The sequence below is a fragment of the Anolis sagrei genome, chromosome 6, assembly GCF_037176765.1.
Source record: "Anolis sagrei isolate rAnoSag1 chromosome 6, rAnoSag1.mat, whole genome shotgun sequence".
Lineage (NCBI taxonomy): Eukaryota > Metazoa > Chordata > Lepidosauria > Squamata > Dactyloidae > Anolis > Anolis sagrei.
In genome coordinates this window covers 81,174,047-81,199,254 of record NC_090026.1, presented here as the reverse complement: position 1 = coordinate 81,199,254, position 25,208 = coordinate 81,174,047, and the positions used below count along the sequence as shown (strand labels likewise).

Here is a 25,208-nt window from a genome sequence, read left to right as displayed (position 1 = left end):
AATATTGTTTTCCATATTTGGTGTGGCCTGACCAATGCAATTTTCTGAATCAGCACTCCAAATAACCAAACCGAATCTAAAGTTGACCAAAAACTGATTCATAACCCTTATCTATATAAATAAAAAATGTAATGTTCGTTTGTGGGATTAACATAACTCAAAAACCACTAAATGAATTGACACCAAATGTGGACATAAGACACCTATCAGGCCAACGAGTGACCATCACTTATAAAAGCACTGAAAAACACAACAGAAGGGACTTAAAAAGCAAAATAAAAAACCTGAAGAGATGCTACAGTGCATGGCAACCAAAACACACAATAGCATATCCACACTCTCTTCCGGACTACATCTCCTGGCATCCCCTAGACCAGGCCCTTTAGGAGAGGAGGATGATCCAAATGCACTGCTTCCAAGCTGCAAGCTTTCTTCTCCTTGGATTTCTTTGAGAGCATCCCAATCCCTGCATATTTCCAATTCCCTATTCCTGGACTGCAACTCCCAGCAATTCTCCAGATAGATAGATTAGATCAGTGGTTCTCAACCTGATGTTTTGGCCTTCAACTCCCAGAAATCCTAACAGCTGGTAAACTGACTGGGATTTCTGAGAGTTGTAGGCCAAAACACCTGGGGACCCACTGGTTGAGAACCACTGATTAGATAGAGATAGGTAGGTAGGTAGGTAGATCAGAAGGACTGGTGGGAGTTGCAGTCCAAAAATAGGTAGAGAAAGAAGAAAGAAAAGGGGAAAAAAGGGGGGGGGGAGGAAGGGAAGGGAAAGAGAAGGAAGGAAGGAGAGAAGGAAGGAAGGAAGGAGTACAAAGCAGCGTGAAGGAACAACACCGGCCAACAGTGGAGGGGAAAAAAAGAAAAGGAAGGAAGGAGAGAAAGAAAGAGGGAGGGAAAGCTGGCCACAGCAATGTGTGGCGGGTACAGCTAGTGGTACTAATATTGGAGAGTGGTCCCTGGTGAAAGTGGTCCTTGCTTAAGGGGTCCCTGGTTAAGCGGTCCCTTGTCAAAAAAAGAAAGGTTGGGAACCACTGCCCTAAAGCAAGTCAAGAATCAAAGACCCCAAAACAAATGACTGGTACAAGCTAGACCAGGCACAATGAATCAAAGGCATTGACATATATGTTGGTTTATCACATTCCTATTGGTCTGTGGGAGGACTTTTGGAGTGACCAACAATGAAGTCAAAAGCAAATTCATCCTTTAGCTAGACACTGAGGTCACACATCACTATGTGGAAAAAGCTTTCAGCCTTGGAGTTCATACAATACCTAAATGGGCCAAACATTAGGAACTCTGGAGCCAAAAGTCCAAAACATCTTGAGAACCAAGGTTTGGGGACCACTGATCTAAAGTGCAGATATATAACCTTTTAAGCCATCAAAGGCACTTTCAACCATTGGAGGAAACACAAAAAAATCTTGGTTTTCCAGTGATTTTCAAACAATTTACTAGAAGAAATACACATTTGTATCTCAGAAGCTGATCCAGAAGACTTGCATGTAAATAGACTTGCATTTCCCTGCACAGGAAGAATACCTTTTCAAATCTCTACCCATCTCAATAGTTACATGGATAGCACATGTGAATGGCAGAAGCTTTAAGATACTAGAAGGAAAAGCTAGTATTTGCTCCCAAGAGTCAAACCCATTTGCATAGTAGCACCAAAACCCAAGTCAGTTTACAAAGCAAATCACCACTATGGATATGAATCCTGTTGCTAGTACATTTGGAATTTCACAGACAAACACTGTAAAAAGAAAATGAAAAAGGCTGCAATGCTGGGAAATACCTCCCTCCTGTGTTCAGAAAGAGCTCCTTACTGAGCTTTATTGGAAGTAAAAAAGATTAAGTCACAACTGAGAAAAACAAATCAAACAAGATGCTACACAACTTGTAATAAATGGCATGTGAAGAAGAGGTATTATAGAAGGGATGGGCTATTCGTTATATTCCAGATATTGTTGTCTCATTACTCCTTATCATCTGCTATGCTTACTAAAAGTGAGGAAACTCATTTCCAACAACATCTGATAGATGAGACGTTGCCAATCCCTGCAGTACAGAAACATAGGAAACTACCTTGTGCCAAGTAAGGCCAGTTTCTTCGTAATGCTTGCACCAGGATAAGCCATCAGATCATGTCTGATTGAAACTCTGGTCAGCCTACAGTATTTATTTATTTACCATACTTGTACCCCATCCTTCTCAACCCTGAATAGGACTCAGGGCAGCTTTACAAAGGCAACAATTTGATGTCGCATATACACATACATCGATGAATAAACAAAAACATTAAAAACCAATAAATTAAAACACAACATTAAAACAACAATCAAAACTTCATAATCCAGGTCATATTCCAGGGCCAGTCCGAGTCGTTATGTTAATTTATAGTCATTTATTGCACTGCTCCCATTATTGACCAAAAATCTTATCCCAGAGCCATGTTTTTCGTTTTTTATTGAAGGGCGGGGCCAATCTAATCACACTGGGGAGGCCACCACTGAGAAGGCTCTGTCTCTCGTCCCCACCAGTTGCATTTGCGAGGGGGGTGGGACAGAGAGCAGGACCTCCCCTGACAATCTTAGCCTCTGAGGTGGATCACAGAGGGAGATACACCTCGGCTATGCTATGCTTGATAGAACACATGGGAGTTGCAAGCCAACAAAATCTGAAGGGCAACAAGTTGCCCATTCAGGTATAAAATGACTGGCAGTGGCTCTCCAGAGTTCTAAACAAAGTCATTTGTATTCCTAATCCTACCTAAACCTAGGAGTTTTCTTATGCAAATGTGTGCTCCTACTATTAAGCCTAACTCAAATGGCTAACATAAATATCTTAGCTTATTGTGCAAACAAATATACAAGACTTGGCAAACTAGGACCTCCCCCCCCCCCCCCCTCTATATATATACACAGAACACTGGATAAGCGAAAATGTTGGATAATAAGGAGGGATTAAGGAAAAGCCTATTAAATGTCAAATTACATTATGATTTTACAAATTAAGCACCAAAACATCATGTTTTAAAACAAATTGACAGAAAAAGCAGTTCAATACACAGTAACGGTATGTAATTATTTCTGTAGTTACAAATTAAGCACAAAAACATCACAATGTATTGAAACAGCTGTGCATCCAGGAGGCAGGCAGACTGCGTTGGATAATACAGAATGCTGGATGATTGAAGGTTGGATAAACAAGACTCTACTGTGTGTGTATGTATGTACATTTTAACTCCAACAGATTGAATTTTGCCATTATTTATGTGTAAACTGCTTTGAGTCCCCCCAAGGGTGAGAAAGGTGGTATATAAATACTGTAAATAATAATAATTCTCTTAAAGGAGGAAAGCTGCATATAAATCTGAAACAACATTCACTCTACTATTACTAGTGGGGTTTTTTTTTAGGCTGCTTCTGCAATAGTATTACCAACATTTAACCTTGCTAGCTGTAAGCCAGGCATTTTAAATGATGTAACCATGTATATATCATGCCTGAATACTTCATGTTCTGAGCTGGAATAAAATATGAGAATAAGTAATGTTCAATGTGCATCACCATGTAAAATCTACCAAAAAAAACCCCCAACAAAATAAAATGGAGTGTGGGGATAGGAAGACTACACTGAAGGCTAGCCTTTCATTAAAGCCAGTGTTGTGCATCTGCTATGCATTTTTCATCTCTTTAAATAATGCAGGTTTTCCCCTTCAGGAAATATTTTTCCAAAACCAAATAATGAGAATATTTAATTTAAGGAGGAAAAGATATAAATGAGCATGCTGTATTAGTTCTTTTCTTAGAGGTCAAATTCACAAAAATATTGTATATGATTTATATAATTATTATTTTAAAAAGTGGTGCCAAATTGACCAGAACCTTGCTGTAATCTTGTCACTGTTCTTGAGAAGCAGAGAAATTCATAAATAAATAAAGCTTAATATTTCATTTTAAATGTTTGCATTTGTGAAACATGGTTTGAACCACACAGTGATCCCATCTCAAACATCAACCCATTACATTAAATGTAGCCCTGCCAACGTACTAACTACATTCGTGGAGATTAAAAATAAATAAATGGAAACCCCAAAACAATAACAAAAGCAACTTACTGAGACAGGAGAAGATGGACTACGTGGAGACTAATGTGAGTATAAGGCAAAATAGTTCCCCACTATCACCACCGAGAAGTATTGTTTTTACACTTGAATTGATGGAGAAATCTTGATGTAGGACCTGGATGGAAAAAAACACACACAATAATGACTTTAAAAGCATGCAAACACATTGTACAACAACTCCTCCACCTTGCCAATCTTTACAATGTTAATTCGTATGGAACTCGGGCTTCTCTTATTTTGTTTTTTTATCTGAAGTATTCCTGTATGGCTTTCCAATCCACAAGGGATGCTGATAAACAAATGATAATCACATAAAACAGTACAAAGGATTTAAAAAAACAGTATTGACATACTCTTTTAAAATTCCTAAGACGCAGTCCAAAAAACAATACAAGGGCTTGTCTATACTAGCCCAAACCCCTTACCTCACCTTAGACAGAAGACTGTCTGTCTTCATAATGCACAGCTACATCTGATGGGTATCCCAGGGTGTTTGTTTTAAACTGGCTTTGCCCTGTTTGAGGCAAAGTAAGGGCATATTTTGGAGTTTGCAGGAAACCTCAAAGTATCCAGCAGCTCTGGGGTAGAGATGCTACAGAGAAAGCCCTGTTATGTCTAACCACCAACCTAACTTCCTGAGATGTTGGGACATGCAACAGGGCCTCCTCCAAAAATCTCTGACAAGCTCATAATTTGCAAGCTCTTACTAAAGGATGGGGTTCTTTCCAACCTCTAGAGCAGTGGTTCTCAACCTTTGGTCCCCAGGTGTTTTGGCCTACAACTCCCAGAATCCCAGCCTGTTTACCAGCTGTTCAGATTTCTGGGAGTTGAAGGACAAAACATCTGAGGACCCACAGGTTGAAAACCACTGCCCTAGAGGCATTGGGGGGGGGGGGGGGGAAACGACACGAGGTGTGGGATAGTCTATTGTACAGTAAGCAGCCAGGCTTTGAAGCTTTGGGACCATTAAATGATAATCAAGGTGGCCAATTGAAACATTCACACTTGCCTCAAAGAGACAAAAGTTCTTTCTCCCACCCTGGACATTCCAAAAATAGGGTTGTTGTAGGTTTTTTCGGGCTATATGGCCATGTTCTAGAGGCATTCTCTCCTGACGTTTCGCCTGCATCTATGGCAAGCATCCTCAGAGGTAGTGAGGTCACCTCACTACCTCTGAGGATGCTTACCATAGATGCAGGTGAAACGTCAGGAGAGAATGCCTCTAGAACATGGCCATATAGCCCGAAAAAACCTACAACAACCCAGTGATTTCAGCCATGAAAGCCTTCAACAATACATTCCACAAATATATAAACCCCACTTGCCTAGTTTCAATAAACCTCAAAACCTCTGAGGATTTTTTCCTTCATGTCAGGAGTGACTTGAGAAACTGCAAGCTGCTTCTGGTTTCAAAGAATTGACTGTCTGCAAGGATGTTTCCCAGGGAACGCCCAGATGTTTGATGATTTACTATCCTTGTGGGAGGCTTCTCTCATGTCCCTGCATGGGGAGCTGGAGCTGACAGAGGGAGCTCATCTGTGCTCTCTCCGTTTTCAAACCTAGGACCTGTCAGTCTTCAGTCCTGCCGACACAAGGGTTTAACCTATTGCACCACCGGGGGATCCTACCTCTGAGAATGCCTGCCATAGATGTGGGCAAAATGTCAGAAGACAATGCTTCTGGAATATGGCCAGACAGCCAGGAAAACTCACATCAACCTAGTATGTTTCTGTTTACTCAATTGCGTCCATATAAGCTTAGACACATTTGTTTTGCTTCTGCTTAGTGTTTTGTGTGTTTCTTAGAGAGAGACATGTGTGGAAGCATAGCTGCTCTTAAATTAGATTTCTTGCTATAAGAATTTTTCATAATCTCCTGAATATCTAAACTATGTGATTGCATGATGGACAGAAATGTGGAGAAACCGACAGTACTGCCTATCATGACATCCCGTCACAGTGGATGCTGGAAGATATGAAGAAATCAAAAGCATGCAAACAGAAAAGTTAAATAGTAATTTACAAGCCGTAAAAAATGCCAGTAGCACCACACACTTTTGAAATGCTGTGAAATCCTTTAATGCGAAAATAAAATATATACCTGAGGTGACCCAAATGGTATTCCTATTGCCCCATTAATCATATTTAATGCCAAAGTCCAATAATGTTATCTTTGGTTCCAGCTTCTGCAGCCCATAATTTAACACGAGTGGCTCTTTTCACAGAGCGAATCAGGTACTAGTCCAGTCTCTTCCAACCTCTTTTGTGCTCCTAAATTAGAAAACCCCAAATGCCATTTCCTTCAGATATGAAATACAGTCAAGGTCATTGTAAAAGAATAGAGTAATTAACTTTCCAAGCAACTACCTGCAGAAAAACAGAACAGTTGGCCGAGTGGGTAAGAGAACCCAAAACTGTCCCTTAGAAAGACAGCCCCAAAATGATAAAAGATAAAGAAGGAAAAATAATGCCCCCAACCCAAGTATTTTATTTTATTTTATAGATCTAGCAAGTTCCTCTTCATAGTACAAAATTGTGTAAACATGTTTTTTTCATTTCAGTGACTTGATTTGGAGGGGGAGGAGGTGTGCTATTTACATTTGTTTGTGTTGTCCCTGCGTATTTGGAGTTTGAATAGTGGCAGTTAAATCTGGGGGTATATCTCTTTGGGAGTGTAAAAGGACCCAACATTTCTCTGAATCCTCTGTAAATTACACCCAGCTAGTAGGCCTGGGTAACAACGGAAAAATTTGTTTCTAAAATCGATTCGTTTTTTGGGTTTTTTTGCGTTTCGATATTTAAAATAATTACAAAATTTTCCTTTAAAAAAGTTCGATATTTACAAAATTTCGTAAATGGTAAAAAAATTACAAAACAATAACGAATCGATTCGTTAATGGCGGCCGCGATCGCGCAATACGCTAAAAAAACTTCTGATGCTTCCCTCTCCCTCTGTTGTTGACTGTTGGTGTGATATTATAATTTTTTTTCACTAATTAAACAAAAAACAACTATAAAACTTGCCCCAGACATGCGGAAATAATAACAAAGCGACCTCAAACCAATAACGAAATGAATACATAACAAAATACGAAGCATTTACAAAACGTGTTCAAAAATCCGTTTCGTTTTTAAGTTGCTCCAGAATGGTTCGTTATCTCTTCGTTAATAAAAAAAACGAATTTTTTAACGAATTACAAAACGAAACCGCCCAGCCCTACCAGCTAGCATCATGTGCACTAACACTGATTTTAAGTAGAAGAAATGTGGTATAGTAGTTTGAGCATTGGAGGACAACTTGGGAGACCAGGGTTCAATTCCCCACTTGACTATGAAAACCCACAGGGTGATCTTGGCAAGACACACTCTCAGCCCCAGAAAACTCTGTAATAGGCTTGCCTTAAAGTAAAGGTAAAGGATTCCTCTTGACATTAAGTCTAGTCATGTCCGACTCTGGGGGGTGGTGCTCATCTCCATTTCTAAGCCGAAGAGCTGGTGTTGTCCATAAACACCTCCTAGATCATGTGGCCAGCATTACTGCATGGAGCACTGTTATGTTCCCGCAGAAGCAGTACCTAAAGGTCTACTCACATTTGCGTGCTTTCCAACTGCTAGGTTGGCAAGAGCTTGGCTAACAGCAGGAGCTCTCCCCACTCCCTGGATTCGAACCGCTGATGCTTTGGTCAGCAAGTTCAGCAGCTCAGCAGATTAATCTGCTGCACCACCAGGGAGGCCTTAAGCTCACCATAAATCAGAAACAATGTGGAGGCACAAAGCAACAAATTTCTGTAAGGGAAGTGGCAAAACGGCTCATTTATCCCTTCTTAGCAATATATAAGGGGCCGCGACGGCGCAGCAGGTTAAACCACTAGGCTACAGAACTTGCTGATAGTGAGGTCAGTGGTTTGAATTCACAGACAGGGTAAGCTCCCATTATTAGCCGCAGCTTCTGCCACCCTAGACGTTTGAAAACATGCAAATGTGAGTAGATCAATAGGTACCAATTTGACAGGAAGGTAACAGCATTCCATGCAGTCATTCTGGTCACATGACCTAGGAGGTATCTACCGACTTGACTAGACTTAATGTCAAGGAGAAACCTTTACCTTTACCTAGCAATATATAGCCATAGTTCTTTCTACTTGCTTCGTAGTGTAGTAGGAAGACACATATTAGATATAATATATCAATGACAGTTGCCTTTACAAGAAGAACAAGAACCAATTGATGGATAAATGGTGATAACTATTGCCATCTATATGTTCTTAGCTTATTATACACTCCCATAGTATAGTAAAAGACCACTGTCTGAAAACCTGGAGAACTGCTCCCAGTTAATGTAGCAAGTATGAAGTTAGATGAACCAGCATTTGGGGGGAAATTGTACTACAGTTCCCAGAATTTCACTGGTCATGCTGGCTGAAAGATTCTGAATGCTATAATTCAAAACAGAACCTTTCTAAGCTTAATCAGCTCCCACAAAAAATTAACCAGTGCAATAATAATAATAATAATAATAATAATAATAATAATACTTTATTTGTACCCCGCTACCATCTCCCCAAGGGACTCAATGCGACTTACATGAGGCCAAGCCCAAATACAACAATACAAGCAATAAAACAACAATACAAGCAATTAAAAAAAGCATAGATAATAAAATATACAACATTATCAATAAAACAACACACAGTTAAAAACAGTGGGAAGGCCAAATGTAAGGTTAAAATTGGAAGTAATGCTGGGACATGGACAAATAGGTGATAATGGTGTTTATGTAAGGGCATATGAGCAGATCTAAAGAAATGTAAAGTGCTTTGCAGGACAAAGTGCTATGGGGTCATTATTCCGGGAAGGCACACTGGAACAGCCACGTCTTCAAGCTCCTCCTGAAGACTGCCAGAGTTGGGGCCTGTCTGATGTCTTTAGGGAGTGAGTTCCAGAGTCAAGGGGCCACCACCGAAAAGGCCCTCTCTCTCGTCCCCACCAATCGCGCCTGCGATGCTGGTGGGATCGAGGGCAGGGCCTCTCCGGATGATCGAAGGGATCGTGTGGGTTCATATATGGAGATGCGGTCACGCAGGTAGGCGGGTCCCAAACCGTTCAGGGCTTTGTAGGTAAGAACCTGCACCTTGAATTGGGTCCGGTAAATGAATGGCAGCCAGTGGAGCAATAGTCTCCTTCAAGCATTGGCACTCGTGATGGGAAGCAGTCCTTTGTTGATGTTATCACCAAAAGGACTGCTTCCCGGTTCCGGCCCAAGATACCTATCTGACCGCATCTCGGCCTATGAACCCACCCGAACTTTGAGATCTTCCGGGGAGGCCCTGCTCTCGATCCCGCTAGCCTCTCAAGCACGGCTGGCGGGGACGAGAGATAGGGCCTTCTCGGTGGTGGCTCCTCGGCTGTGGAGCGCCCTTCCTGTAGATGTTAGGCTGGCACCATCTCTCGTGACATTCCGTAGAAAGTTGAAGACCTGGATGTTTGTGCAGGCGTTTGAGTAATTCAGTGCAATTCTGGCAATTTGAACATAGGAACGGAAGAATGGATGACGAATTTGGATCACGTTTGGATGATGAGGCGATCCGGGGTGGGTTTTTGCGATAACTGTGTATTAATGTTTATTTATTGCTAGAAATAGAATTGTGTAGTTTAACTGTTATGATATATTGATTACTGCTGTTTTTACTGTCTTTGTTGTTTGCTTTCTGGAAACCGCTGTGAGTCGCCCTCGGGCTTGAGATACAGCGGTATACAAGAATAGTAAATAAATAATAAATAAAAATCCTACACCAGGGGCCCCAAATGTGGCCCTTGCCCTAAAGAATTTGTAGTAATGCATGGTGGGAGAATTTATCTCTCTTCTTTATTCTTTGCTATTTTCCAAAAAAGAGAAATTAAGGGGTTTGAAACCTATTTATTAGCCTTTTATCTGCTTCTCTTAAATAAGATCTTCAAGGCTAATTGTGGATGGGTTTATTAGAAGAGTAATATGAAAGCAAGTATAAGGTAAACTCAATTAAAAATAAGCATAAAACCCAGACAGTTCAGTGCCTTGGGTTGATTCTGTTTCGAAAATGAGCATGCTAACACAAAGCTTTCCCTTAGCAAAAAATAAAAATAAATGAAGAAGTATGAGGGGGACAAGCCCTTTTCCTCTTGGATTCATTTTTCAATGATTGTAATTTCTGTTTCAGGTTAACAATTCCAGTTCCCATTTTCCCCTCGCGGGACTCCACAGCACTCATGAACTGATTAAAACTCACCTGATTTCTCAAATAATACCTCTACTAAGCTCCTTCATTCCCAGCAGTCTGGCCACAGAACTATTATCAGCTGTTACCTGGGAATTGGTTCATGAATGTCATTCTTGTTCCTTTCCCTATCTTTCTCCTAATACACAGGAGCTTTCTTTCTTTTCTAATAAGAATAGAGGAGGGAGCTTTGTCCTACCTTTTATTGTTCAGCTAAGCCGCCATCTACTTAGTGCAAATGCCTAGCAAAACATGCAATCCTGAAATACAACTAAAGCTTAGTGGGTGAATTCTTAACATAATAAAAGTGTGAGTAGCAGAAAAGAAAAGGCAGCTCCAGGGCAGGCTTCTATGATATGGACAATAGGGCATAGGCCTCTGGACCAAATGGATTGTAACACATAATATATGTACCACTGCTGAGGAATTCAGCCAACCCAGTAATTCGGGTGCTATAGATTTTGAAAAGAGACTATTATCATATGAATTTTTAAAATCATAACTCCCAGAATTCCCAACTGTTTGAATTAGCAACCTTTGCATGCCTGGACTCAGTAACTGCATATTTCCTGAATATTTGTTTGTTTATTTATTTGCCACATTTATATACCGCCTTTCTCAGCCTGGAGGCGACTCAGGGCGGTTCACTATCGGCAACAATTTGTTGCCTCCACAACTATAAAATACAAATTAAAAACAGATTATAAATACAATTAAAACATTTAACACATAATATAAAACCATACAAAAAAACCATAATCATCAGCATCTCCTTACTAAAATTGTTATCCAAGTGCATTGTCAAATCATTCCATAATTTCATCTTTATCTAATTATGCTGCATTTGTTTACTTTTCCACACACATATATAACCTTTAGTCATGTTGTTAGTCTCGTCTCTCCTCCATTAAATCATGTGTTTGATTATGGAGAAGTAAACTACAAGTAAAGCTATTTTTATAAGTTTTACAAAGACTACTAAAGCTAATGGGCCCCCTTCTGGCACAGCAGGTTAAATCACTGAGCTGCTGGACTTGCTGACTGAAAGGTTGGCGGTTCGAATCCAGGGAGCGGGGTGAGCTCCTGCTGTTAGGCCCAGCTTCTGCCAAACTAGCAGTTTGAAAACATGCAAATGTGAGTAGAACAATAGATACCTCTTCTGAAGGAAGATAACAGTGCTGGCCACATGACCTTGGAGGTGTCTAAGAACAATGCCAGCTCTTCAGCTTAGAAATGGAGATGAGTACCACCCTCCAGAGTTGGACATGACTAGACTTAATGTCAGGGGAAGCCTTTACTTTTACCTTATTAAGCTTATTTATTGTCTGATAACCATGGGTGCATATGGGACTGGTTGTTATTCAGCTTCTGCTTGTGAATTTGATTCTATGTATATCTCAGTTAACAAAGTAGATATGTTTACTTCTTTAATAAAAGCTTTGGTAAGACAGGTAGAAATGGCATGGAAAGAATAGAGACAGGTTCCTATACCACAAAAAGAACTGCAGTTAGGCATGTTTTAGCAAACTTTTGATAACATTAGGCTCTTGTGAAATGAAACAACCAGGTCAGGTAAGCCTTGCATAAGTAAAGAAAAACACTATAAATCTTTCATAGACCAGTTGAAAGCTTTTTCTTCTTCTTCCAAAATGCATCCTGAAAACAGTCTCTAGTTTTCTTAGGGTTTCCATTTTGGTGATACAAGTTTGAATTGCTATTGCTGTTTTTGTTGTCATTGTTGTTACCAATTATTTATGGTTTATCTGGTGTTTCTGTTAGTTGTTTTTTGTTGGTTCATCAATGAGTTGCAAGAATCTTAGACAGCTGTAATGTGGCATTTTCCCAGAAGTGTCACAAATCACGTTTTTTGAGTCTATTTGGAATTGCTCCCAGAGTTCCTATCACTATTGGAACTACAGGGTTGTTTTTCCCCAAACTAGCTCTGCAAATGGAAAATATTTCATTAGGCCTTATTTTGTGGGGTCACCATCTTATGAATGACTGAGGCTAGGGGCAGCTTGTGCACTAGCAGAGGCATCTAGCAGTAATAATCTGAAACTCTATGTCCCACCCTTTCAAGTGGTAAGAGTTTCATTTGTGGACGGTTCATGGTTGCAGAGATATAGCAATTTCAAATTGGGTCAATTTTCTTTAAACACCCTATGCTGCCCACTGAAAGATCTTTCTAAGTATCAATTTCCTTCTCATTCTGTTTTCACCACTACAATGATTTCTCTCTCCTTATTTTTTACCAATAAAATAAATGGTTGTGTCCTGATTGTTTTTTGTTTGGAATTCCACTGGTTTTTTTTTAGTATTGCTCTTTATTTACTGTCCTGATTTTAGAGGTTTTTTAAAATACTGGTAGCCAGATTTTAACCATTTTCATGGCTTCCTCATTGAATCATTGAGTTGGAAGAGACCTCGTGGGCCATCCAGTCCAACCCCCTGCCAAGAAGCAGGAAAACTTAAGTTGTCCACATACTTAAGGATTTCAATGACTTCTCTGTGTAGTCTGACAGAGTGGTCCAGCATTTCTGTGTTCTCAAATAATATGCTGTGTCCAGGTTGGTTCATCAGGGGCTCTTCTATGACGGACTTCTTAGGTTGAATGAGTCTGCAAGTGTCTTTCATGTTCCTTGCTTCGTGTTTGTAAAGAACGAGCAACACTCACAAAACAGGAGAGTTCCAGACAAGAAACAATCAGGGCCAGCTAACACCTTCCAACAAAGGATTCCCCCAGGCAGGAAGCAGCCAACCTTTGAAACTGCTAGGCTATTCAGTGCTGATCAAGGTGTCCAATTGCAACATGTATACTTGTCTCAAACAGACAAGAGTTCTTTCTCCCACCCTGAACATTTGACAGATATATAAACCTCACTTGCCTAGTTTCCAACAGACCTCACGACCTCCGAGGATGCCTGCCATAGATGTGGTGAAATGTTAGGAGAGAATGCTTCTGGAGCATGGCCATACAGTCTGGAAAACTCATAGCAATCCAGAATCCATTTTGGACAGAACAAAGTTGGAAATCAGCAGCTGTTCTCCAGACCATCCTTTCTTTGGGTTGTACTGGCACCAGTTCATTATGCTGCTGTTTCCTTTGAGATTTCATTACTTCCCTCTGCTCTCATTTAGAAGAAATTTACACCAGCTTCGATGCACTCCTATTAGCACCAAAGTAGTCCCAAATGTTCTGTTGCCCTAAGGGACATCATTAAAGTGGCTATCAACATTTTCCCCCTCTAACAACAAAGGCTATTTTTAAATTACATCATTTCATTAAGAAGGGAGAAGAGGCTGTGCAGGAATTTTTGCCTTTGCCCTGGAAGACAAGTTCCTAAGAGACCCAGGATGTTTATATACACAACTGAACTCAATTTAATTCTTAGTTCATCTCTTCTTAATGCATTTTGATACTACTTAAAGGGTCATGGCTAAATACTATGGAATCTTGGGATTTGGTTTTTGATTAATATTTTTATTATTTATTGTTTTACCCCACTCCCATCCTCCACCCCTTCCCCTGGACATAGTTTGTACAATAAACTACAGAAATTACATTCGAAATATCAGCCTTAATCTCCATTTTCTATTTCACTTCTTAATACATTTTCTAAATAATTATTAACTGGATCCCACATGCTCTTAATTATTATAAAGTGTTTTATTTTATCTATATTGTTCAATTTCCAATTTGTTATTTCCACATTAAACATATTAATTATATAATTATATCAATTTGTCAGAGTCCACTTTCTTTTATCTTTCCAGTCCCTTATTAAAACAATTTGAGCACACACTATTAATTTGTCAACCACTCTTTCCTTTTGCACATTGTACACTCCTGGTGTACAATGTGCACCTTGCATGTAATATATTTTTAGTGTCTATTATTATTTGAAGATTTAACATTCTATAAATTCCTCCTTCAATCATTCTCCAGTATGCCTGTACTCTATCACATTCACATATCATGTGATGAAACACACCTCTTTGTTTACAACCATGCCAACACCTGTCCTTTACCTCTGGTAAAAAGTGTAAAAGTTGTGCAGGAGTCCTATACCCTTTTTGTATTTTCCTTCTTACTTCCCTTAGTATTTTATATTTTTCCTTTACTATATTACTTATTTCCCTTTGGATTATCTGCCCCCTCAATTTCCATATCGATTCTCCATTTTTGAAATATTTCTTCTTGTACCATTATAATTTGTTTGTATAGGTCGAATCTTGGGATTTGATGAGGCATCAGCATTCTTTGACAGAGAAGGCCAAAGATTGTGTAAAATGACAGCTCTCCTGTTTCTATAGTATTTCCAATTAATAAAGAGACCATGGAGAACATATCACAGGGGTTTCTTGGCAAGATTTTTTCAGAAGGGGGTTGTCACTGCCTTCCTCTGAGAGCGTGGTGGAGGCTCCTTCTTTGGAAGCTTTTAAACAGAAGCTGGATGGCCATCTGTCAGGGGTGATTTGAATGCAATATTCCTGGTTCTTGGCAGGAGGTTGGACTGGATGGCCTATGAGGTCTCTTCCAACTCTTTGATTCTATGATTCTATAAAGGAGAGTGACTTGCCCAAGGACACTAAGAGTTTCCTTCACTGAGTGCCTTCAAGTCATTTGACTATTTATGGAAACCCCATAAGGTTTTTTTTTAAAGCAAAAAAAATATATTCAGAGGTGGTTTTTCCAGTTCTTGCCCCTGAAATATCACCTAGATAACTTGATATTCCTTCATCGTTTCCAGTCCAAACACTAACTGAAAAAAGACACATTTCCCTTTCCTCTCCCTGGAGTGAAGCATCCTGTGTGTCAAGTAACCAAAAATCACCATGAGGTTTAACAAAGAGCAGCAAAGCTTAATTCAAAAGTAAGAAGGATTAAATCAGATTTTTAAGGTCATCCTTCTCAAGGTAATTGCTTAGAAAGTTGCAAAGTTACAAATTAAATTTGAAGAAACCTTGAGACTGACATCAGATGGGAAATTGAACAAAAATCCCTGGTGCATCCTAACTAAAATGGTCCTTTGCCACTTACATAGAAGTAAACACTTCATTTTAAGGTTTTTCTATGTGGAAGAGACTACCTCCTACTAGATTGCACGACAGTGACACCACTGAACCAGGAACAGGAAATAATATGCAGTAAAATCTTTTATATCTTTAGTCTGCCAAGACTCCAGACTTTTTGACACCTTTGTAATGTACATGAAAATTGATTTGGTTTCTCATTTGATCTGATATACATCCTCCTTAACAATCCCAGTGCACTGCAGAGAGCAGAAGTAGAAGGGGAAGGCCTCTAATATTTGTGAAAGAATAGAGATGGGCAATCTCAAAGGTGTGGATTATCTGCCTTTACAGCAGCCAGAAAGAAGATTCAGAAGTCACAAATTAATTCTATAACCAGTAAGAGGCAGTGGAAACTTCCCTCACCACCACGCTTCAAGTTATTTGCTTGTGTCAGAATAGTTGGGGGAGAAAGCTGGACCATCTGAACTTAGGTGCTTTTTGTGTCTGGTCAATACTTGGAAGGGAGACTGCTGGGGAAATACCAGGAGCTGTAGGCTATATTTCAAAGGAAGGCAATGTTAAGCCTCCTCTGAATAAATCTTTCTAAGGAAACCCTGTGAAATTGATGAAGATTCCATAAATCAATAGGCACCTTGAAGGCACATACTAGTATGTAATATATGCTCCCTGAATCCCCAGGACCTTATAATTAGAGACCAGTGTCTAACCTTCCTTTTTGGGCAAGGTGATCGAGATGACAGTTGCTCTCCGACTCCAGACAGTCTTAGATGGCACACACTTCCTTTACTAATTTCAAACTGGCTTCAGAGCAGGATACAGTGTTGAGACTGCTATGGTCACCTTCATGGATGATCTCCATCTCAACACTGACAGGGGAAGCATGTCCCTGTTGGTGCTTCTTCACCTCTCAGCGGCCTTAAATATCATTGACCATGGTATCCTTCTGGAACACCTGGAGGGGCTGGGCACTGGCGGCACTGTACTGCAGTGATTCCATTTATACTTCTCTGGCAGGTTCCAAGTAGTGGCGGTTAGGGATAGCTGCTCCTCAAAACAGGAGCTGTTATGAGTTATCCCACAAGGTGTCATTCTATCCCCAATGCTCTTCAATATTTATGTGAAGCCGATGGGAGAGATCATCCATAGGTATGGGGTTATGTTATCAGTATGCTGATGACATTTAAATATATTTCTCCATGCCTTCAAAAACAACTTCAACTAAGGATAGTGTATCTTCTCTGAATGAATATCTGGAGGAGGTAATGGGCTGGATGAGGAAAAACACATTAAAACTGAATCCAGACAAAACGTAGGTGCTTGCCATCAAGAGTCCTAATGTGGGGTACCAGCTTCATCTTATATGCCAGCTGCACCCCGTCATAGATGTGGAGGACCTGAAGATGATAGTGCATGTCCTTGTAACCTCAAAGTCGGACTTCTGCAGTGCACTTTACACTGGGCCACCTATCTACCAAGTTTGGAAACTCCAGTTGGTTCAAAATACGGCAGCCAGATTGATTACAGGTACAGAAGGGAGCATATTACACCTATCCTAAAATGTTTCCACTGGCTGATAATTAGTTTACGGGCAAAGTACAAGATGTTGGTTTTGACCTTTAAAGCCCTACACGGTTTGGGTCCAGGTTACCTAAAGAATCACCTTTTCCCCTACAATCCACCTCAAACACTTAGGTCCTCTGGTGGACGGTTACTCCAACCAGCCAGAACCCGGTTGGTGACTGTCACTCAGAGGAACTTTTCATCAGCCACTCCAAGACTGTGGAATGACCTGCCAGAAGAGCTCCAACAGCTAAATGAGCTGTCAGAATGTTAAAACCATCTAAAGACCCACGACCTCGTATTTCTTCCAGTAGATCTATCCAGCAAGTTTTTGAGCAGAAATTTTAAAATCTTGTCCTTTGTGTAATCTCTGTTTTGTGTATTTTAATATGTATTTTATAGAAATATGTTTTAGTATGTATCTTTTATACATTTTAATATGGGTATTTGTGGTATTTTTGCAATGTTTCTGTGTTTTAATTATGTTGTAACCCGCCTCAAGTCATGGGGAGAGGCAGATAAGAAATGAAATTGTTGTTGTTATTACTATTACCAATTGATCCAAACTGTTTTTCAGTTGCTCTTTGTTGCAGTCATAAGAACAAAGGAACATAAGAAGCTGCCTTATACAAATCAGGCAGGTTTTTTTCTCATCATACCTGAAGATGTCAGTGATTGAATCTTGTGTACACAGAACAGATGGCAAAATCAATAAGCTATGGTTCCTCCCCAAAGATCCCGTTTTCTGCGTAATGATACACTCTCCAAGAGAACAGCAACAATTTCCCCCTCGGCATTAAAAAAAAAAACACAGAGAGAGGAAGAGACAGAGATAGGTGAGAGTATAGATTATATTTTTGTTGTTGCTGTAGTTCAATATGCAAATTGTGGCCAAGGTTCAGGAAAGCACTTAAATGCATTTTGCCAACATTAGAAATGTGGTGGAACAGTTTTTGGAAAAGCGCACCTGTTAAGCCTGACACTGAGAAACAGTGGGGAGAATTGTTTCAAAATATACAACACATACTTGCTCCTGTCATATTCTGAAATACCTGTATAGGTTTATTCCCTGCCAGAGAAACCAAAGCTTCTTTATAAGAATTCACTTTTACTTCCTTCCCACCCTCTTATGTTTACTACTATCCAGATTCCTCAACACTTAATAAGCATATTTGGAAAATATAGAGTGGGAAAATGGGGAATCCCTTTTTTCTTCATTACTATGCAGTTGATGTCTCTGCATTAGGGGAAAAGGATGAATTCTCTTAAAATAGTTGCAAGCCATTTAAAAGAATGAGTTGAATACACAATCAAAGCTTCCAGCCTATTGAGACTTTTTGTAGTTGCAGAGTAAACAAAGATACCTCACTCCAAAGACTCCAGATGTTTTTGGCCTTCAACTCCCAGAAATCCAAGCAAGTTTACCAGGTGTTAGGATTTCTGGGAGTTGAAGGCCAAAAACATCTGGGGACCCCAGGTTGAGAATCACTGATTCTGATGGAATCACAGAAGACAGGGCTGTTGCTGTAGCGTTACATCTAGGAGAGCTTTCTACCCACACAGAATCCAACCAGTTGGCCATGGAATATCTTCTACCACACATAAATACAAATGCAGTTTATGACTCACTTTCCACAACAGCTGATATGAAAAACCATGTCTAGTTGTACTGAGAGCTGTCGTGGTGTTACAGTTTTGAGTGTTGGACTAGGACTCCAAAGACAAAAGTTCAAATTCCTTTTTGCCCATTAAAGCCCATTAGATGACCTTGGGAAAATTGCATTCTCTCATCCTTAGAGGAAGGCAATGTCAAACCTCCTCTAAACAAATCTTCTTGAGAAAACGTCATGACAGATTTGCCTTAAAATTACCATATACCAGAAATGACTCGAAGACAAACAATATCAGTGCAAAGTAAGAGATATTGTACAAAACTGCATAATTCAAAGACATCGCTGAATCCTGCTTTTTCTTAGTGTAGAAACCAACTTTTATTGAAGCTAAATTAATTTTGCAACACTCTAACACTGGCTAAGGAAACAGGAATAAGGAAAAGCTTGTGGCAACACCTATTCAACCTCCTTTTCTTTGTTCTTCCCACACTGATCCAACAACCAGGCAATCTGACCTCGGTTGGATAGTGTTGTATTTTTTCAAAAGACATGCTATTTTCTTTCCTTTTGAAAATGTCAAATGAATTTTGCTACACGATAACCTAACTGTACTGTAATAGGAGCATAATTAATATCTTCAATAGAATGAACAAAAGAGACTAAAAACCACTTTAAATACAATTCCTAAAAGCAAGAAGGCATTTGCTGAAGAAGGTTAGAATGGAAATAATGGTAATACAATACAGCCTACAAATTCTCTTTCTCACACACACGGAGAGCATAACCCATGCCTAAAAGGACTAGGTTTATAGGTATAATTATTTGCACACAATTAATGTGCTTTTTAGAATCATTTGTTGTCTGTATTAATGACAGTTGAGAAAATTATTTTTCAGTTGTCTCTGAAAATGGTCATAACTATCCATTTAAAAGAGGCGAGATCGGAAGTGAAGTATCTCAACTCTGAGAAAAGGGAGAAGAACTGAGTGTAAGGCTCTTGCTACCTCCCTTAAAACTAGGAAGAGGCCAAGAGATAAAACTGTCCCAACGGGAAAAGAATGAAATACACTCATGTCAAAACCTAAAAGAAAATGTTTACAAAATGCACCTGCGATGGTATCTCCCTCCAGAGAAACTAACCAAGATGTAGAATTGCACCGACAAATGTTGGAAATATGGGAAAGAAAATGGCACATTTTACCACATATAGTGGACTTACAACAAAGTAAACAACTGGTGGAAAAAGATTATCAAAAAGATGGTAAACACAAATTTCAAAATGGCATCACAAATGTACCTTCTGAAAATGCCAGATGAAGAACTAGAAAAGAAATTCAGGGAAAAAATGTTTTACATGACAATGGCAGCTTGAATAGTATGTGCTAGATATTGGAAAACCTCCGAGACACCTCCTTTAGAAGAATGGGAAAAATACATTACAGATTTGTGGATAATGGATAAATTAACTGTACTCTTAAGATGAGAACTATTAGAGAACTTTTTTAATGAATTGCAACTAATTATTCAATATCTCAATGTGAAATTAAACTGAAAATGTATATAGAGGATCCTATAAGGCTGTAGATAAGGAGGAAGTGAACATTAAGTTAGAACCTATCATACCTTTATATGTACTATAGAAGCCTGTGACCCCTTAAAGAAAATATATTATCTGATAAATTATTATAGAACACTAATAGCTGAAAAGTATTGCACTGTAGGCAACAAACACAAATGTCTGTCTATTTTAATAAATAAACAAATCTAAATTTACTATAAAAAACCTAGGAAGCTAATTTAAATTATGATACAGCAAAAAGTGGAAACATTTGTGTACAATGGTCAGGCCCCAATTGCTGTTGGACAGCATCTTATCTCAGAAATCCATTCTCTCCTGCTCAGTTTCTTCCTATAAGTGAGTTTATAAGCTGAGACTTTTTGCCTATGTTTGCCTTGTAACCCAGACTCCTGCTCCAATACCAATCTTGACTCATAAGCCTTGAAACTTTAACATAATTTAGACATGTTATTTGCCTTTATTGCAACCAGTGCCAGCAGCATTCTCCAGGGACTACTCTCAACATGCTGTACTCTAAGAAAGGACCTTTTACTCAAAATGAACATTTCAGAGATGAAATGGGCTGTTGAGAGTTACAATACAATTAAGGGAAGGGAGGGGATTTCCTCACATAGACACCCAACTCATTGGCCTAAAACAAATTACCAGTCTCAACTTGCTTCAATGGGAACTCAATAAGTCAATATTTAACTATGTTCCATTGATTCGGTGGATTTGTTCTGTAGTAATTAGATTTATGTTGGGAGATCTGAAAGTTGGGAGATCTAAGCAACAATGTTCCATGGTGCATCTGCTTCAGTTTCTCTCTCTCTCTCTCTCTCTCTCTCTCTCTCTCTCTCTCTCTCTCTGTGTGTGTGCCTTCAAGTTGCCTGTTGACTTATAGTGACTCCATCAATTTAATATGGTTTTCTTAGGGTAAATAATATTTAGAGGTGATTTTCCTATGTTGTTTTTCAGTATTCAAATCAATCTACAATGTGGACTGGTATATTGTAAACAATATAGGGAAGTAAGATAAAGGAACCAAGGCCAATGAAATAACTGTCTAATAACACAATAATATCTAGCTGCCGTATTTTATATAGAGCATGCATGAGATCCTAGGTTTTGAGAGATTTTCTTGATTGAAAAAATGGAATCCCAAACTTCATGCAAATGAAACGAACAAGTCCGTGCAGCAGTCATCTTCCCTCATTTCTGTTACTTTTTATTCTATCTTCCCCCTGTCAGTTCCCACCCATGCCTCCCTTCATATGTATTGCACCCATCCATGCTGTACCCATCCACCCAACATTTCTAGCAATTGTATCTGAACAACTATACCCAGATCTACTCCCGGAAGAGGGCCCTTATCTTTCTTCTTAAAAATCTTACCTTTCTCTTCACTGAGACATAGTTCTACTTCTAATTAATCTTATCAAGCAACCACTTTAGGCTGAAGCTGCTGTTCTAGAGTGCTAACTCAGCAAAAGGTCTTACAGATCTAGGATAGATGATATTAGGAAACGCCTGAAGGCATCTGGGGAGGCATCTCTGCTCAGATTTCCAGCTTTGAAAACAACAGTACAAATGTAATCTCATCTCTAAAATGCAGTAGACACTGGATGTGTAAGTAATCCCCTTTCCCCTTATCCCTCAACCATTATGTATATGCAAATACAAGTATAAATAAATGAATCCAAAATCCAAAAAACCTCTGATCTATGTACATGTTACAAAATCAAGAGATAGAGATTGGAAATGTTACTAAAAATGAATGTTGGTGTTCATGTTAATTATTGTTTTTATGGTGGTTTGTTGGTAATATACTACCAATGCATGTTATTACTAAAGATTTAAAAATAGTGGCCTAAGACAGCAAATTGTGCTATGAAAGGGAGCCACTTTGTTTGGCTTTGGTCACATCTTACCTAGAACACTGTGTCCTGTTCTAGTCACCACAGTTCAAGAAGGGTGTTAACAAGGTGGAACACATGCAGAGAAGGGCAATCAAGATGGCTATAGGTGTGGAAACCAAGCCATACGAGGAATGACATAAGAAATTAGTTATATTTGCGCTGGAAAGGAGAAGGCTGAGTGTCTGGTTTGGTGTTTTTTAGACACCAGAGCACCTCCATGCTATGTGTTCAACCTGGTGGAAGAATGCAAAACATTGGGAGATCCAGAATGGGAAAGAGACTGATAAACTGGCCTTGCATGGGAAGAGACTGATAATGAGAATTGGCTTAAACTGGACTTGGAGGAGGCTGCCTGAAAGAATTTTTATGAACGGAAGGGGTATTGAACCGAAAGCTTGCCCGCGTTTTCTTGAGTCATAACTTTGCTGTAGTGTAGTAACCTGGCATTAAAGGTAATTACAATATTCTCTTGTGAGTGCTTTTGACTGCTATCAAGGTTCTGCCATCATCATGCTAGGGTTCTGCCATCATCACACTGATGTTTGTGTGCCTTGAAGTCACCTGTTGATTTATGGTGACCCCACAAATTTCATAGGGTTTTTAAAGTCAAGAAATACTCTGAGATGGCTTTGTCAATTCCTTCCTCTGACATATGGCCTGCAGCACCTGGTGTTTACTGGTGGTTTCCCATCGAAGCACAAATTAGGGATGACCTTATTTAACTTTCAAGGTCATGTGGGCTCTGTTCTCCATTTGTCTTATGTTTTATGCCATTTTCTACTTATGGCAAGGAGGTTTTCTTAGGAAAATTTGGCAAGGAGGCGTTTGTCTGCCTTCTTCTGGTGCTGAAAAAGTGTGAGTTGCCCACAATCACCCGGTGGGTTTCTATGATTGAGCAGGGACTTGAACCCTATTCACCAAAATTGCAATTCAACACTAATACCACCATGTAATGTCATACTACAGGTAACATGACAGCCATATTTAAGTATTGTAAGAGAAGTCATGTAGAGGAAGGAACAAGCTTTTTTCTGATGCTCAAGTGATAAGAATAAGAACCAATGGTTTCAAAGATTCTACCTAAACATTAGGAACAACTTTATTATAAAAACCGTGAAAGCAGTAGAATAGGCTGCTTCAGAGTGTGGTGGACTTTCCTTCTTTGGAGCTCTTTAAACTGAAGCTGGTGCAATAATTGTGTATTCCTACATGCAAGGGGTTGGATTCCATGGCCCTTGTGCCCCTTTCCAATGAAACTGTAGCTTCTAGCTGAGGCGACACCACCAGTCCATTGCTGTGACATATGGTGTGTGATTTGGTGGCATTTGTGAAGACTCATGTCAGTGGTGACATGAAAAAGGCAAGAGTCATGTGGAGACCACTTCCCCAGTGGATACACACAGCCACACCTCAGTTAATGAAAAAGATTCACTCATAGGCATGGCTTCTTGAACACAGCATGTGGTACATCACAATGAGAAGACCAAAAATCCTCAGAATGCAACTGGCAGTGGAACATTCTCAAAGACAATATGGTAATACTAATGAATTTTTGTGCGATCTGGTGTAGCAATCTCTGCAAGACAACCTGGTAAAATAAATAATCCTCCACCTTGCATGTCTGCGGAGCAAAACAGACAACTCCACATCTATATGCTTGTTCGCAGTGTCCTGCCTCATGTACAGAGGAAGAATTGTTGGAGGCTACAGACAATGAGGTTGCTGTTGCCCGTTTTTGGTCAAAAGATATTTAGCCGCTTGTGCTCCTTCTATTTTTATCAGTTTTAAATTAATTTCATCAGTTTTATACTAATTTATGCAATGCTTTTGATATGAAATAAATAACCAGAGGCAGAAATAACCTGGATAGAACAGGGATAGGTTTTTTTCATCATAAAAACTGAACAGCAGTTCAACATCTTTCAGAATTTTTTATCTAAATGTAACAATATGCACACATGAAATGAAAGAATCAGGTTAGTTATGCTTTATGTACCAGTAAGTAAACAAAAACATTTTAAATCTTCTAGTGACCCCTTGAAGATTCTTCTGAAATGTATCCAGACATGAGTTCTTTCATTTCTTTTTGAAGTAATCTTTTTCTTTTGATTTTCCATTTCCACAAACTTCTAGTTAATGCTTCATTAACATGCTGGAGGCAGCTGCTATCTACCCTGTCTGGTATGGATAGGCACTTACAAATACAGCAGGATTGGTTAGAATTGAATATTTTTCCTAGCTCAGGCTGTTGATTGAATTACTCCAAACATGCTGCTGAAACTAATACCAAAAGTCTCTGTTTCTCAAATCTCCTTCCCATCTGCTCAATGCACATGCTGCTAACAAAAATTCTAAGAAGGGAAAGTGCATCTGAGTGGATAAAAAAGGACTTTGTAAAAACGAAGTTTCTTTGTCAGTTGCTTTGTTAACTGAGGCATCCCTGTATTTTACAATAAATACGCCTAGCTTAAGCATGCTCTTTGTGAAGTCAATTATATTGATTTGAATTGAGTTAAGCTTCTTCCTGGGTTGCCTATAGGAATGTACACGTTGGGAAATTTTCCCAGGTTGATGATTTCACTTATAATGTCCACTTTTCGTAAAGATCTAAAAACGTGGTTGTTCCACTGTGCTTTTGATTAGACAGTTCCCCAGATAATTTTGGCCCCCGCTTTGACCCAAGATCTATCCTTGCACTTTGCTACTGTCCCCTGTCCATAGATATAGTGTTCTATTTTACATTGCCCTTCTACTCCTAATTCTGTCATCTGGCTTTTGCATTTTATCTATCAGCCCTGCCCTTGCAATAAATTGCACCAGCCTGCCCATCCAAGCCCAGGAAATGTTTACTAGGATTGTTGTTTTTATAGTGTGTTATGATGTTGTTTGCTTTATATTGTTTTATGTTGGATTTTTAACAAATTTTATTGTACTATTGATCGGGCTTGTCTCCATGTAAGCCACCCCGATTCCCTTCAGGGAGATGGAGGCGGGAAATATAAAATAAAAAATAAAGCTGTTATTGTTATTGTTGTTGTTGTTGTTGTTATTATTATTATTATTGAAACAAAATTTTAGGTGACAGTACCTACAACCCTTTCTCATGTTTATTTCCAGGCAGTTCCATTCA

At 39.3% G+C, this 25,208-nt stretch overlaps 1 long non-coding RNA gene across 1 annotated transcript in view; it reads right to left on the bottom strand.

The window, feature by feature from the left end:
* The window catches only part of LOC132778657 (uncharacterized), a 95,568-nt gene that overhangs the window by 59,227 nt on the left and 11,133 nt on the right, over positions 1 to 25,208 (bottom strand). Inside the window, exon 2 of the long non-coding RNA XR_009631762.2 lies at positions 4,130 to 4,253. This is a non-coding gene — a long non-coding RNA (uncharacterized lncRNA). The remainder of the gene's footprint in view (positions 1 to 4,129; positions 4,254 to 25,208) is intronic.